The sequence below is a fragment of the Parasteatoda tepidariorum genome, chromosome 4 (genome assembly GCF_043381705.1).
Source record: "Parasteatoda tepidariorum isolate YZ-2023 chromosome 4, CAS_Ptep_4.0, whole genome shotgun sequence".
Classification (NCBI taxonomy): domain Eukaryota; kingdom Metazoa; phylum Arthropoda; class Arachnida; order Araneae; family Theridiidae; genus Parasteatoda; species Parasteatoda tepidariorum.
Genome location: NC_092207.1, coordinates 70,871,579 through 70,887,953, shown reverse-complemented (window position 1 = coordinate 70,887,953; position 16,375 = coordinate 70,871,579). Strand labels below are relative to the sequence as shown.

At 26.6% G+C, this 16,375-nt stretch overlaps 1 protein-coding gene across 1 annotated transcript in view; it reads right to left on the bottom strand.

Annotated features, from left to right (window-relative positions):
- LOC107440390 (heparan sulfate glucosamine 3-O-sulfotransferase 1) overlaps positions 1 to 15,971 on the bottom strand; it is a 137,763-nt gene extending 121,792 nt beyond the window's left edge. Inside the window, exon 1 of the mRNA XM_016053298.3 lies at positions 15,729 to 15,971. The gene's annotated coding sequence lies outside the window, so the exon portion shown is untranslated. The remainder of the gene's footprint in view (positions 1 to 15,728) is intronic.
- Positions 15,972 to 16,375: the final 404 nt, after the last annotated feature.

Here is a 16,375-nt window from a genome sequence, read left to right as displayed (position 1 = left end):
ACTCTACATGAGTTTAACCCTTTTGCTCCGGGCCTTTTAAATGCAATGTTAGATTTCGGTGCCGGAATTGAAAGAAAAAAGCAAATTCTTAAATACTTGCGGCCAGTANTTTCTTCACAATGAGAAAAAAAGTATTGTCACAATTACCAGAATGTGATAAAACTTATTGCGCTTCTGGTTTTATGGGAACATCAAAAAGATAGGTACTTTTTACCGGAAAGTTCGAATTTCTGGAAAAACCGTTACTACATTACCGGAAAAGTAAGTAAATGAATAATTTAAGCACCGTATATTTTTTTGCCAGAATTAAGTTTTAATTTACCATACACTTCGGTAATTGTAAAGTAATTTTTATCTCCTTGTTAATTGGTTTTAAAATTTGCATTAAAATTTTCCATTAAAAAAACTATTTAACAATTGGGCATATTGCAAAAATCCGTGTACTTTTACCCGACTTTGATTCAGAGGTAGCACATGATAGACGGTTAATTTAACAATTATCTTTTGCTTTGATGAATATGAATCGTTGTAAAATCAAAAACGCTAAATCGATGAGTCAGCAGGATCATAGATTAAGCCCGCCAACTCGACTTCAACCCAGGTTCGTATTTTGGAAAATATTCCCGGACGTAGCTGGATCATGGATTCAGAATCCCTTTGCCATCGTGCCTCTACGTATAACCAAATTTCGGGTTAGTTCATCAGTCATCCTGATCAAAATTTTTTCAAAAAAATGTCAAAAAGTCATTCAGTTCAAAATTACAAGGTTGCGGAGTTGCAGCAAATTGAACAAGTATAAAATTGGCATACAATAAATTTGTGACTGTCTTATTATAATTTCAAAAGTTATTCCGTGTCATACTTCTTTTTTGCTCATGTTTTGCTGAAAAGTTCCGTTGTGTTCCTTTAACACTTTACGTTGGAGTAGTTAACTAATATTTTTTGTCTAATTGTTTTTTTAACTATACAAACTTTTAGAAAAATTTAAAAAAAATGTCAAGTAACAAACACGTATTATCATTGAAAAGCAATCTCTTTTAGCTGCATTAGTTTTTAAATCAAAAAAAAAATATGAAGAAATGATGGTTAAATACTAATTCTAAATGCTTTATCCGAAATAAAATATAAAAAAAATATTTTTTCTTTATTTTCTAGTTTACAATATAACTAAGCAAATATCAAATTTTATAAATGCATGATATTGCCAATTTAGCTAAATAATACAGCTACTGCTACTTTCTTTTTTAAGTAGACATTTTAATTAGTCTTTAAAAATTTCTTGAGATCAAAATTTTCTCGAGTAATGTTTACATCGTTATCGCTGAAAAGGAAAGAAAAATAGTATTTTTTTTTGGAATTTTAATTAACAATTTTTAGAAATATGTTCTTTAATATTGTCATTTTTTATAACTCTTTTAAAAGAGTTAGATGCACTTTTCATTCTCCACTGAAAAGCAGATGTTATTGCATATTGGCTTAATTTTCAAATTTAAATAAAATAAAATAATACCGTATTTTAAAAGAAAATTACATATTCGAATGCATAACAATTATGAATTGTATATACCGTTTAGAAATGTACTTATTGAGTACTTATCGTGCTTATTATTATCTTCATTTTTTTCAAATACATGTTACGTTTTGGGAATTTAATTCAATTTGATTTTTTTTTCAATAACCAAGCGGTTATTTGGAATTAAGAGGAAACCTAAAAACATAATTTTGTAATATATTACCTACAGCAGTAACTGATAGTTTAATACGGTTCTAAAATATTTTAAGTTTGTTATTTTATGTTTTCAGATTAGTTAGTCATTCAAAAGTTTAATAAATATCTAAAATATCAAGTTTAAATGCTTTACAATATTTTAAAAGACTTATAAAGAATAACATAGTTAAAAAATTTTTAGATGAAAAAGCGTTAACTATTTTCTTTAACACTTCTTACTTATGGTTAAATACAACTATTTATTTTCCTTTCTAATAAATTAAAAGAAACGTCATAAGAAGTCACTATATAATAACTTTTTTAAGTTTATTATCCAAAATTTCCGTTTAAAATTTCATCAATGCAAAGAAATTTTGATTGCGGAAAACTAATGATATAGAATGCTCCGTAATCAACGTCCTTAGCATACATTATTTGAATTCTTGTCGCAAGCGAAGTAAAACAAATACTAAATTGACATTCAAGCTAGGAAAAATATAAAAATATGATCAAAACCTATTGGTTCTTTAATGAGGAAGTCGAGATTAAAAACATTAAAGCCTGCTTCAAGAAACTGAGAAATGATGTTAAAAAATATTTCTAGGTTTCAATAGGCAATCACACTGGTTTTGAATTTTTCTTTAAATGTATATTTAGTTTTTCTAGCTTAAAAAGTAATTTGCGACAACCACTGAAATACTTTTTTTGACTTAGTTATTTATAAAAATTCTAAATATTTTTCATAAGAGTGATTATTATAGATCGCTTTGCATCTCTTATGTTGTCTTATGTTATGAATGTTATGTTATGTCTTATGTTATGAATTTTACTTTTCAGTGGCATTAAACAGCCGATCCACATCAATATTTTATCCGTATCCAATGGATATATATATATATATATATATATATATATATATATATATATATATATATATATATATATATATATATATATATATATATATATATATATATATATATATATATATATATATATATATATATATATATATATATATATATATATATATATATATATATATATATATATATATATATATATATATATATATATATATATATATATATATATATATATATATATATATATATATATATATATATATATATATATATATATATATATATATATATATATATATATATATATATATATATATATATATATATATATATATATATATATATATATATATATATATATATATATATATATATATATATATATATATATATATATATATATATATATATATATATATATATATATATATATATATATATATATATATATATATATATATATATATATATATATATATATATATATATATATATATATATATATATATATATATATATATATATATATATATATATATATATATATATATATATATATATATATATATATATATATATATATATATATATATATATATATATATATATATATATATATATATATATATATATATATATATATATATATATATATATATATATATATATATATATATATATATATATATATATATATATATATATATATATATATATATATANTTACTACAACTACGCGACTTCACTGCACGGCTCTTTCGAATTTTCAACTAAATAAATTTCATTGTCATTAAATGCTACAGCATACTAATGAAGCGCTAATACAGTTTATGTTGATGCATTTTCATAAAATAATTTTTTTGGGATTATATAATAACACATTCAATTTATTTTTCTTTAAATCATAAGATTTATTTTTCATTGCCTTACATTTATTTATTTAACGATAAACATGGTAAATTAATTCTTTTACGAATCTTGGGGGTCGTGTATAAATTACATCAACCTTTCTTCAATATTTTTCTTAATCACTTCCTCCCCTTTATTGCATAGTGTTCCACTTCATCTTATCTCCTATCTCTTTTTTTATATTTCTTATTTATTTTTATAACCGTCGTTGAGCAACCGACCCAATTGCTTGTGTTTAAGATTACTAATGCTCAACTCCGTAGCTTTATAATTTTGAACCCAATCCAGAAGACAAGGGAGCTCCTGGTTCAAGTATTGGAAGAAATTTGCCTTCATGGAGAACTGTTTGATGGAACTAACCAACATTTGCGTTACATGGAGAGAAAAGCAACGAAAACCTCCCACGGTTAGTCTGACGGAAAGAGGACTTTAACCCATGATCCGTCTACCACTGAGGATATTTTAAGTCAACACTGTGGTCGGAGCAAGCCGGGTGCGGAATTCGTATCGACCAGCTACCGCTGAGATTTGAACCTGGGTCACCTCATTGGAAGGTGAATGCTCTATCCCCTGAGACACTTAAAATGTTATTTCAGTAAATGTAATTGTCCCTTTGTCACTTATCCTGCTATTTTATTTAAGCATATATTTCCCATTAGAAAATACTATATCCTTGAACTATGTGTTTTAATGGCCTTTGTAAGCATAACAACCATTAATAGTTAGATGTCCACTCAATTTGATGAAAAATATTAAAATCTAACTATACAAAAATATTTAATTTATTGATTTTAAATGTTTTTATTTTTATCAAAATGAGTGATACTTTTTGATACTCCCACCTTTCCCCTTACCCACTTTCATAGTTTTAAAAATACCCTCCCATCCCCTCACTGCATCATTAATAGCCGGCCCTTTACGGAATAAAAAGTAAGATCAAAACATATTATGTCAAATCTATCAAAATTTTGACCATTATTCTCTGTTAATATTGGTCAATATTTAATAACATTTTATGAGTTATCGTGGTTCCTGAACTTCCAAACTTTTAACTAATTCATTATGTTTTTAATAGGAAACATTAATCATTATGTTTTTTGTTATGATATGCTTGCAAACTCAAAGTAAGTTTTTAATAAGAATTAAGAACTCCTAATTTGAAAATGCTGATCTACTGATACGGATACAAATGGTGATCTGCTGTTTTCCACTTATCAATAATCTCTGCAAAATAACAGAGAACTGTAAAAAGAAAGCATTAGTGAAAAATGTCAAAAAATATTCAAAGGAAGGCTGAGTTATTTTCAGAAATAAAACGAGAAAAGAGTTTGTAAATTCCGCTCCTTCTCAATTACCACTGGAAAAATAACTTAAAATTTAATCAAAGAATTTAATTTAAGGAAATACAGTAGGACTAAAACAGAATCGAATATCTAACCCCAACCAAAGTCGTTGTAGGAGGAGACTCTATCCACAACACCAAATTGACAGTTACTTATCCATGAATCGAATGACAACACACTGAAATATCTCAAAGAAGACCCTTCTAGAAAAATATGCAGGAAAAAGCAGTATTTTTTTGTAAATCTGTACTGGAGAAATTAGCTTATCTTGACTTATACGAAGTTTAAGGGGAAGAACGGTATATGTCCATGAAAACTGAATTGGAGAAAAAACGAATTTCAAGGTTTTCTCCTGCATGAACAATCTTCACTTTATAATAACTCTAAGGGAGTACCAGTTTTCCACTTTTTTGATTTGTCAGAGATTAGTAATCCTCAAAATGCAACAGATGGCGATCCAATCGTCATAGAACTTGCAAAATTTAACAACGATTCTTTTTAGTTTCTCTGAAGTTTAGCAGAACTTTTTTACAGTATGTTTAAATTATGATTTTTAATTTAAAAAGGAGTTTAGAAATTCTCACCTCAAAGCTGGATTTTTTCATAAGATCAGTAATTTACTTAGGCTGACAATCAAAATTTTTTTATTGTATTCAAATGAACTGTATGAATTTTCTAAGACTTATGATCTTTTAACTAAGTACTAAGTGAAAAAACTTTGCTGATCCAAACTTTATTACGGAACCTTTTAATGGAATTAAGAATTTGAGATTGTAATGAAATCCACTGGAAGTTAGGTAGTTTATATAAAATAACAAAAATTAAAAACGGAAAGTTAATGTAAAAATACTGATGTGTAAAAAATAGAGAAAAAGGTAAAAAAAAATGTTTTGCACTAATCATTAATCAAAAGTTTTTTGGTGCCTATAAACAAATAACAAAACTTATAAAATTATTTCGATTAAAAAAAAGCATGTTTATGAACTTTTGAAAGGCAAGGTATAGAGGCTTACGGCTTTCTATATTTTATCTTGGATCTAGACATATAGTCTTAGCTTAAAAAATACACGCCATAAATTTTAAATACGAAACTGCGTAGATGCTATGTTTAAAAATTTGTAGAAATGCAAGTTCAGATTGAGAGTTTTTTTTAATATCCATATGTAATGGAAGAATTGAGAAAACCAAGAGTGACTTTTTTTAAATAAAGAGTGAAAGCATAATTACAAATGATTATCATATAATAGTGAATGTTTTGTGCGGGCTATCGTATCGCTTTAAATTACTTGTACCAAATGAATAAAAAAATACAACTTATTAATATACTTCTAAAAAAACATATTAGGTATAAAAACATACATATAAAAACATAGAACGATATTAGTTATTAACGAAAGAAGTTTTTTTTTTTAAAATTAAATTTCATAAGTTCTGATTGCATATTTTAACTTTTTTTTACTTACAGGAAAACAGGGAAAGGAGATGTAAGACTGGGGAAAATGCATACAATGATGAGGATCTTTTAAAAACTCTTCATTAAAGCTATTAGTTTTAGTTAATCAGAATAAAAAAATCAAAAGTATATACCACACAAAAATGAAAAGCCAATCATGAATAGGGGAAATTATTCGCAAAATTAAAGGCGGATTTTGGACCTACCTAAAAACCTGTGAAAAGACAATAATAAAATAACCATTATGTGGAAATTTCTTTGAACCTTGGGAAATCAAGACAGGAAATTGACCGGTCATTTCTGCCTCACTTTATGCATTTACCAAAAAAAAGCACAATTTCAAATTCTAGAGTTTTTTCTTCTTAAATATAAAGATATTTATTGTTAACTACCACTTAACTAGCTATGATACCCAGTTACGGAATAGCTTAGGTCCCTAGTCATAGTAACAGGACCTAGATATCTATCGTTACAGAATGAGAAAAAAAAACTTAGAAGTAAAAATATTGCATCTGTCAATAGAAAACAGAGTATTTAAAAAAGTTAATTCGTTTGAATTTCAATATTTGTTTGGAAGAAAATGCAACAATAATACTTTCAAATAATCAGCTCTTAAAATATTGAGTACTTTAATTTATCACACAGAAAAAAAAGTAAGGTCAGAATATACGTGTTTCAGTCTCTATAGAAACACCAAAAAGTTCGGTTATGGTTATGATAAATTTAATAATAAAATGTGGTTTTAGGATATATGATAAAATTTGTAAAATGTGATAAAGTTAGTTAATTTTATTATGGTACCTTATAGCATGGTATGAAATAGAATTATTCAGCTAATTTTCAGTCTTGTATTTAATACTAAATGCGCGGTTATAAAAACTATAATTTTAAGAACCGAAACTTTGAATTAACTGTAACCATATGAACGGTTTAAATTCCGCATATTTTGGTTTTTATTATCAGAATTAGAATTTTTTACCAGAAATGTCAACACTATACAGTACGATAATTTTATCAGAATTATATTTCATTCATTCATAAATTAATTGAATCACAGCTTTGTGAATAAATATAGTTCTTTAAGTTCTATTTCTAAACAATTTATTACTATACTTTTTAGAGGCCATTTGTATGATTACAAACAATTTTTTTTCTCTTTTAAGAGCATTGTATACGTACTAGATCACATTTTATGATTTATTAACACTTGAAATTATCAAAATACCAAATCTTATGTTTATCAATCACTAAACACGCGTATCTTATCACTAGCGGGAAAGCAATTTTTATATTTATTCCTTCTGTTTAGTAAGATAAAAGAAATGTTCTTTTAATTTAAGGAAGGAGGCATGTTTATTTTATTTCTGTAATTAGTTAATGAATACGCAAATGAAAATTGGCTGAGTTTTCTTTTTTTCTTAATTAAAATTAATAAACTGATGTGTTTAAAAAGAAAAACAAGTTTCTATGCCTGAAAATAAGAGCAAAATTGAAAAATTACCATATTTAATACTTTGTAAAATTACCATATTTTATACTTATAACATAGTTGACGAACACATCCATACAGTGGGTGTTCAACTCCATGCCCTCCCAATTTTGATTCCCACTGAGAAGGCAATGTAATTCTTGAGTTAGCGCCTTCAAGGAACAATTTTTGAGTGCAACTCACCAACATTCAAATTAAATGACGAAAAATTCAGAAACTCTCAAAGTTAGAGAATGATAAATGACCTTTAAAAAATAGACACATCAACAATTGTTAAAAATTTAAATCTATTACAGTCAGTATAAAGCGAGAGTAATATAATAATCAAACGAATCTGAATGACGAAAAATTCGGAAACTCTCAAAGTTAGAGAATGATAAATAAACTTTAAGAAATTGATACGTCACCAATTGTGAAAAGTTTAAATCTATTATAGTCAGTATAAAAAGAGAGCAATATAAATCAAACGAACCTGCTTTTCTAGATTTGAAGCAAATACTATACTCTCTGAGAAAATCCTCAAGGTGAAAAAAATTGTTATAAAATTACCGTCATGAATGTTAATGACATTTCTGGCAGCAAAAAAAACGATAATTCTAGTTAGTAAAACCAAAATATACGGTACTTAAATTATTCATTAGGTAAATTTTCCGATTGGTAAATGAGGTAACGGTTTACTGGAAATTCTGGTTTTCAAAATTATAGTTTTTATTACCACACATTTAGTAAATGAAAAACTGAAATGCAAATTTAACCGAATAAATGGTTTCATGCCATGCTTTAAGGTATCATGATAAAATTGCCAAAATTTACCACATTTATCAACTTTTATCACATTACTTAAAACCATATTTTATTGTTAACTTTACCAAAATAATAATCAAAGCTCTTCTATAAATAAAACTAAAATATACAATATTTAAACCGTAAATTTAGTTATTTTTCCGTTCATATAGTGAAAATTAACCAGAAATTCTGGTTTTTAAAATTATAGTTCTTATTACAACACGTTTGCTAACAAATACAAAACTGAAGCGAGCATTTAACCGAATAAATGGTTTCATTGCTATGCTCTAAGGTGGTTTGATAAAAAAATTAAAATAACTAAATTTTAACATATTTAACATAATTTTACAGAATTTTACTATTGGGTGTTTCCATAGAGTCAGAAACACTGTAAATTTTAGCATATTCTTGTAGTTTTGATGATATTCTTTTTTTCAGTGCAGCAAAATATAATCGTTTGTCACTTTTTTTAATATAGCAGCCTTCTGCCTATGATTAAGTATTTCAGGGCAGAATTGGATTATCGCTTCAATATTTTACGCACGAATAACATGAAAACTGCGTCAAAAATAATATTTTTTACAGCTGAGTTACATACAAGAAGCATAACTTAGATGTCTCATTTATTTTTTGTGCGACTGCATGTTGAAAATGGAAAGATGATTTTGAGACATAGAAATATTATTCTTATTCTGAGAGAGAAATATTATTCTTACGTATATTTTGGATACTATATTTTTGTGTTTGCTTTTTTTCAACATTCCATTCTGTACATGTTTCAAATATACAATGAGTACATTTGTGTAAAAATGCAAAACTAATGAAAGAAACATTATTTCCTTTAAATAAAAGAAAAAATCGTAGCTTCATAATAGGTTATTAGAAAATATTGTAATTACTACATGAAAATTCGGATATTTATCACGTTGCTTAAACGATGTTGATAGTTCAATGGTGTTTAAAGCGATGAATAAAACGTTTCATAGCTGGTTATTATAAGAAACTGTATTTACTGTAGGAAATTTTGGATATTTATTATGTTATTTAAACGATGTTTATAGTGCCAACGGTGTTTCAAACAATGAAAAAAACTTCGGAAAAATAAAAATTTTGTTCTTCTGAACATTTTTACCCATGGAAATTTTCTCAGTACTTACAGTGTGTGCCAAAAAAAAATGCAACTCCCTAAATAACTTTTGATCTTTAATGATCGGATTTGCACGTTCTAGGACTCAAACTTAATGGCTCGAGGGGCCAGCATCAAATTTTCTAGTTAATAAGCACAGACGATATTTTAAGTTACGAAATCAGACATAAAACGTACATTCTCTAAATAAGCATACCTCCTTTTCAAAAGATTCGGATTTCTGACCCGTAAAATATAGGGAGTAACTGAAATCTGGGAAATATGGCCCCTATAGTTTGGTCAGGAAAGTGCTCTAAAGTTTGGACCCCTTAATGCTAATTCTACTTTTTCCGTATTTTGCTATCTCTGCAGAGTTTTTAAAGCGAATTGAAAAAAATTTTAGACACAATTATAAAATTTGTTTATTCAAAGATAATTCCATGCAGAATGCAACTTTTAGTAAGCATTTATTATTTTGTTTAAGAATGGTCAAAAAATTTTTAAATTGTAAAGCATACAGTTTTTTGCACCATTTTAATAAAATTTATAATTGTGAAAACGAATTCTAAAATTGCGTGAAATTTTTTTTTAATTCGCTTGGAATTTTTTTCAAGATATGGCGAAATACGCAAAAAGTAAAATTAACATTAAATGGTCCAAACTTTAGACTGCTCTAGTAACCAAACTATCGGAACCATATTTCACAGATTGCGGCTATACCCTATATTTTGGGGGTCAGAAATCAGATTCCATCGAAAAAAAAGTGTTCATTCACAGAAAGTACGTTTTTCTGTCTGATTTCGTAACTTAAAATATCGTCACTTATTAATTAACAGATTTGAGATCAACCCCTCGAGCATTTAACATTGAGTAGAATGTGAAGTTTTGAACATTAGACCAAAAGTTATTTAGGGTGGTCAGTTTTTTTTCGGCGAAATGTACATTTTTTAGTGCAAAAACGCAGAACCAAATCTTAAAATAATTTTAAAAAAAAACTAATACAAAAGTTTATGTTCACTTGAAACATGGTATTGATTAGAAGCGTCAATATTTATTTTAAAAGAATTGCGTGAAGTTTATAAAACGAGGAAAGCGTTGTTTCATGATTGGTTGTTAGAAGAAATTGTCATCAATTTATAAAAATGTAAATATATTTTGCATTTAATTTACGATGTTGATAGTATCAAAAGTGTTAGAAACAATAAAAATTTCGTCTCTTATGTTTGCTTGTATCTTAACATTTTTAAAAATAATATATCAATTTTCTTTGCTTGTACATTTGTTTGCCGAAAAACGCAGAACCATAAATCTATAAAAAAGATAAAATAAATAAATATATAAACTTATGCAGAAATTTATATTTATTTAAAAAATGGTATTGATTAGAAGCTAAAATATTTATTTTAAAAGAATAGCATGAAGCTCTTAAAACGAGAAAATTGTTGTTACACAATAGGTTATAAGAAAGAATTTCATTTATTTTATGAACATTCGGATATTTATGACATTCATTAATGGTGTCGATAGTGTCAACGGTACTTAATTTGCATGCACTTTTAATCAATGGCAGCGGAGAGCACGATTTATTTTGACGTGTGTTGCTATGATTACGCATAAATGTTTTTAGAATTTTCGCTAAGTATTCGAATTAGATTATTTTTTCCCTTGTTCCGTAAAGCTATCGATCACAATAGTTCTAATAAATCTGTTAAGAGAGGCGCACGGACCGCGGGCAACATCCGGCCCACCTACTTACCAATTATAGACAGAAGGGAGGCTTCACATTTTTTACTTCAATGAAAATTGAAAATTATTTATTAAATATACTTCAAAATTTAACTTTTAGAAATTCATAAATATTTAAGATGTACAGTGCACAAAAAAAGCGGACCACTCGAATAACTTTTCATCTAATGATCGGATTTTCATGTCTAGGACTCGATCCTGATGGTTTCAAGGGATGACCTCAAATATGCTAATTGATTAGTGCAGACGATATTTTAAGTTACGAAATCAGACACAAAAACGTACGTTCTGTAAATAAAAATATAGTTTTTTTTCTTACGGATTCGTATTTATGACCTTCAAAATATAGGGGGTAGTCATAATCTGAGAATTCTGGTCAGAATAATTTGGTTAGGAGAGTGATTCAAATGCTTGGACCCCTTAATGATAAATTTACTTTTTGCCTATTTCCCCAGATCTCGTCAACTTCTAAAACGAATTAAATTTTTTTTTTACACAGTTATAAAATTAGCTTATTCAAAGAGAATTCTATGAAAAATATAACTTTTAGTAAATATTCATTATTTTTTGCTATTATTTTTTTTTCATAATAGTATGAGAAATTTTAAAACTGTAAGACATACAACTTTCTACATTATTTTAAAAAATATAAAATTAAATGACAAAATACAAAAATTGAACGAAATTAGTTGAATAATTCCGGAGAAACCGAACTTTGAGAAAGTCGAATTTTAAAAAATTCGATTTCTCAGGAATTATTAGACTGATTCCGCTCTAACTTTGCATTCTATTTAAAATTGCATTCTTTAAAATGATGTAAGAATTTGTATACCTTACAATTCAAAATATTTTGCACTATTTATTAAATATAAAAAAATTAATAGATATTTACTAAAAAATATTTTTTGCTTGAAATTATAGTTGGATAAACGAAATTTATCATTCTGTGAAAAAATTTTCAAATTTGATCGAAAGCTATAACATATGGCAAAATACACATAAAGTAAACCTAACAGTAAGGGGTCCAAAGTTTGAACCGCTTTCTTGATCAAACTATTGAGACCATATTTCCCAGACCATACCCCCTATATTTGGGGGGTCATAAATACAAATCCGTCGAAAAAATGCTATAAGAGAAAGTGCGTTTTTGTGTCTGATTTTGTTACTTAAAATATCGTCTGCACTAAACAATTAGCATATTTAAGGTCACCTCCTCGAACCATTAAGACTAAGTCTTATAATGTGAAGATCCGATCCATAGATCAGAAGTTACTCAGGGTGGTCAATTTTTTGTACTCTGTACTTTGAAATAATTTTATTTTCAGGAAATCAATAAATTGTTAAAAAGGTTATAAATTTGTATATTAGGACTTTATTTGTTATAAATTTGTATGCTATAAATTAATACGTCATAAATGTTATACTTGAGATAATATGAATAGTAATGCGGAGAATTTAGAACAACCTGCGGCATGATACAGAAATTTGCTATTAAGAAAATGCCACGTTAAAATAATGAAATGTATGCTCCATTTTTTAAGATGTTATGTTTGTTATATTATTGTTAAATCTTACTTTAAATTAACAAAATAATATTAAATAAAGCACTTTGTTTTTTTAAATTTGCAAAGAGGTGTATTATACATACATACACTGACAGACAAGTTTGGAATAAGTTAATAAATTTTGGGTTCCAAAAAAGAATACATTTCTTTAAAAATAACCCGGGAAAACTTTTCCTGGTTTACGTGATTGAAGATATTATAAAATGTTTGATTTGCTTTGAGTCAAAATATCCAAATTTTAATTCTTAACAGAATATATTAAAAAGTAAAAAAAGAAGCTTTAAACGGAAAAAAAAATTGCGGTTATTCTTTGAAGTTAAGATTAAAAAGTTTTTTCATTATTACAAATATGGCTGATATTTTCACAATTATTCTTACTGAATAAGCACGCATTAAGTTTTATGCATTGAACCTTTTTATTTTACGAAATATATATTGAAGTGAACAAAACATGGAAAAAAAAATATTTTAGAGAATCATGAACACATTTTAAGACTTATAATAAATAAAAGAAAACAAATCTAATTTTACAAATGTTCATATATTCATTAAGGTTACAAAACGTAAGCTTATGATTAAAAATATTTTACAGTTTAGTTAAGAAATTGATTTGTTTACATTTAAAATAATGTGTAAATATTCGAAATAAATCTATATTAAAACACTTTTATTTAGATTTTAATTAAAACCAGTTTTTCATGCTTTTTATTTAATCTTATTTATTGTCTATTATAATTTTTATTAGCATCGAATGTTATAATGTTATAAATTTTTTCGATGTTAGTTAAAAGTTTCTTTAAAAATAGGATGATAGAAACACGGAAAACGTAACGAGAAAAACTTTTTGTTTTTGAAAAGGGTGAGAATTCTATGCGTTTCAATTTTAAAACAAGAACTCAATTCAATACCTTTATCCAAAGAAATAAGCAAGTAAACAAGCAGATATTTTTCAGTACCTTCTTTTCTCTCTCAAAAAAACTTTCCCACATTTAGTTTTTAATTTTTTTAAAATTGATATCACAACGTTGCATTTTCATTAACAACATTTTCTAATGTAAGTATCGTTATTATTTGCAAGCAAATGAATATGATACTCTTTGGTACAAAACATAAAGATTATAAGAAAAGGGAATGGGATAAATGCTATGGAGAATATATGACGGAAATTAAAAATAAATAAATGAAAAAGAAGATAAAAGTACATAAAATGAAAAAGAAAATAAAAGTATATAAAATGAAAAAGAAAATAAAAGTACGTAAAATGAAAAAGAAAAAAAAAAGAAAAAAGAGAAAAAAATTATAAAATAGAAAATAAAAATAAATAAATAAAGGCAATTTTTCTAATACAAATAAAACATTAACGAAAATAGGATTATTATCTGTATAATAATTTAATTAAGAGAAAACCAACATAATTTTATTGTAACTCACGTGTTACGAAATTATCTATACAAGGTGCTCCACGATCACCACCCTTAATAAATATTTTTTAATAATCCTTGCCAAAAATGAATGAAAAAAGGGGAACACATTAGGGGTCGCGATTTAATATTTAAACGAGGAGAAAAAACACTATCGAAATCTAACAAATCACTACTGAAATAAGTTGGAATGAAAACAATAACACCTGCTTAAATGCTGCACTGTAAAAAATTCTGGATCAGATTATGGTATTAAATACTCAGGGAGCAGGGATATTTTACAGTAACATTTAACTTAACAAAAATCTGATATATCAGAATATATACAGCAATATTTACTGTAAAGTTGTTACATCACCATAATTAAATAAATATTACTGTAAAAATTACGGCATAAAATTTTACGGTAAAAAAAGATTTTACAGAAGATGTACTTAGGGTGCCAGTACTATTTACCGTGATTTGATCAAGAATTTTTTACAGTGTGGAGGAAACAAAGAGGAGTTGAAAGTATAATATTATTAGAAAAGAGCAATCAAACTGGTTTCACCAGACAAATGAGCTGATTTTGAGGTAACGATCTCTTTCGTCACTAATGATTCGGCAATGCTTTTATTTCTTCATTGCTTAGCTAATAATTTGCAACCCTTCATGTGTATACTTTGTTGACTTCTGTTTTGAAATGTTTTTAATTGTAAATATATATTTAGTGCGGTGACGTAGAACAGCTTCTTTATGTCAAAAAATGAGGACATAAATTAAAATTTTAATAAATAATTAATTTTTTTCTTCAAAAATTTCTGATGGAACAATACTTCTAGTCGCTTACCCTCTTATGAAATAAAAACTTACTGTGATCACGATTAAAATACTTATAATATTTTACAAAATTGGTTTTGTAGAAATTTCGTTTATAAAATTAAAATTCTATTACTTTCACAAATTTTATATGTGCACTAACCCGTAGTTAATCGAACTACTTAACTACTAATTCGATTAATAATAGCATAAAAACTTTTCAGAAAAATCAAATACCATAGGAAATTCAGTTTTTTATTTTTATTAAAAATAATTAGAGAAATGGAATTTTTATTTAAAAAGTTTTATAGAGGGTTTTTAATTTAACGAACAGGTTAATTAGAAATTTAGTATTCATAATAAAATTTCTTTTGAAATTTAGAATAAATCTTTAATTTAAACTTTAATCACCAAAGAGCTAATTAGCAATAAAATGTGCAGAATAAAATGTGAAGTAAAATTGTTCTAACTAGCATCGTGAACTCAACAGGTGTTGGAATAAAAAATGAAAATCCAACCTCATTTCGCCTTCGGAGATTCTTCTTTTGTAAAAAGTCTTACAATAATTCCGAAATTGGTCCAGTTATTTTCTTTTCGGTTAAAATATAGTTCTCCATTTCTTTTTAATATCACATCGATTCTGACAGCACTCGTGATAAAAGCAAAACAAGAACATTTCAACGCGCTCCGACGGAAATTCTACGGGCATTTGGTAGCAGACGATTACTCGCGCGGTATAGCAGTGATAGGAAAGTCATCACGTGATTCCAGAAGTCTTTCTCATTGGCTTCTGGGTTTTCACTTTGATCGCAGCGCAAGGTTTGTTTCTCTGATGAATTTTTTATTGCACCTTATGAATTTTTAAATAGTTTACCTGATTTTTTTGTTCCTAAAGAAAGGTAGATTTCTTTCTATGATGCTGCGTTTCACGTCATGTCACGTGATATATAAAACGGCAAATCAGGTAGTAAAATTTTCCTGAGATTTCGCAACCCGTCAAGGCAGGAAATTCGCTGGCCACTTAGCTTTATAGCCTTCGCCGACAAAGACATAAATAAAAGAGTTAGTTTTTGGTAGAAATAGCCCTTTTCCTGCATACAATAAATTAGCATTTCCGTTGTTCACTCATTTCTTATTATTATATACTGTTTGTGTGAAGTTAAAA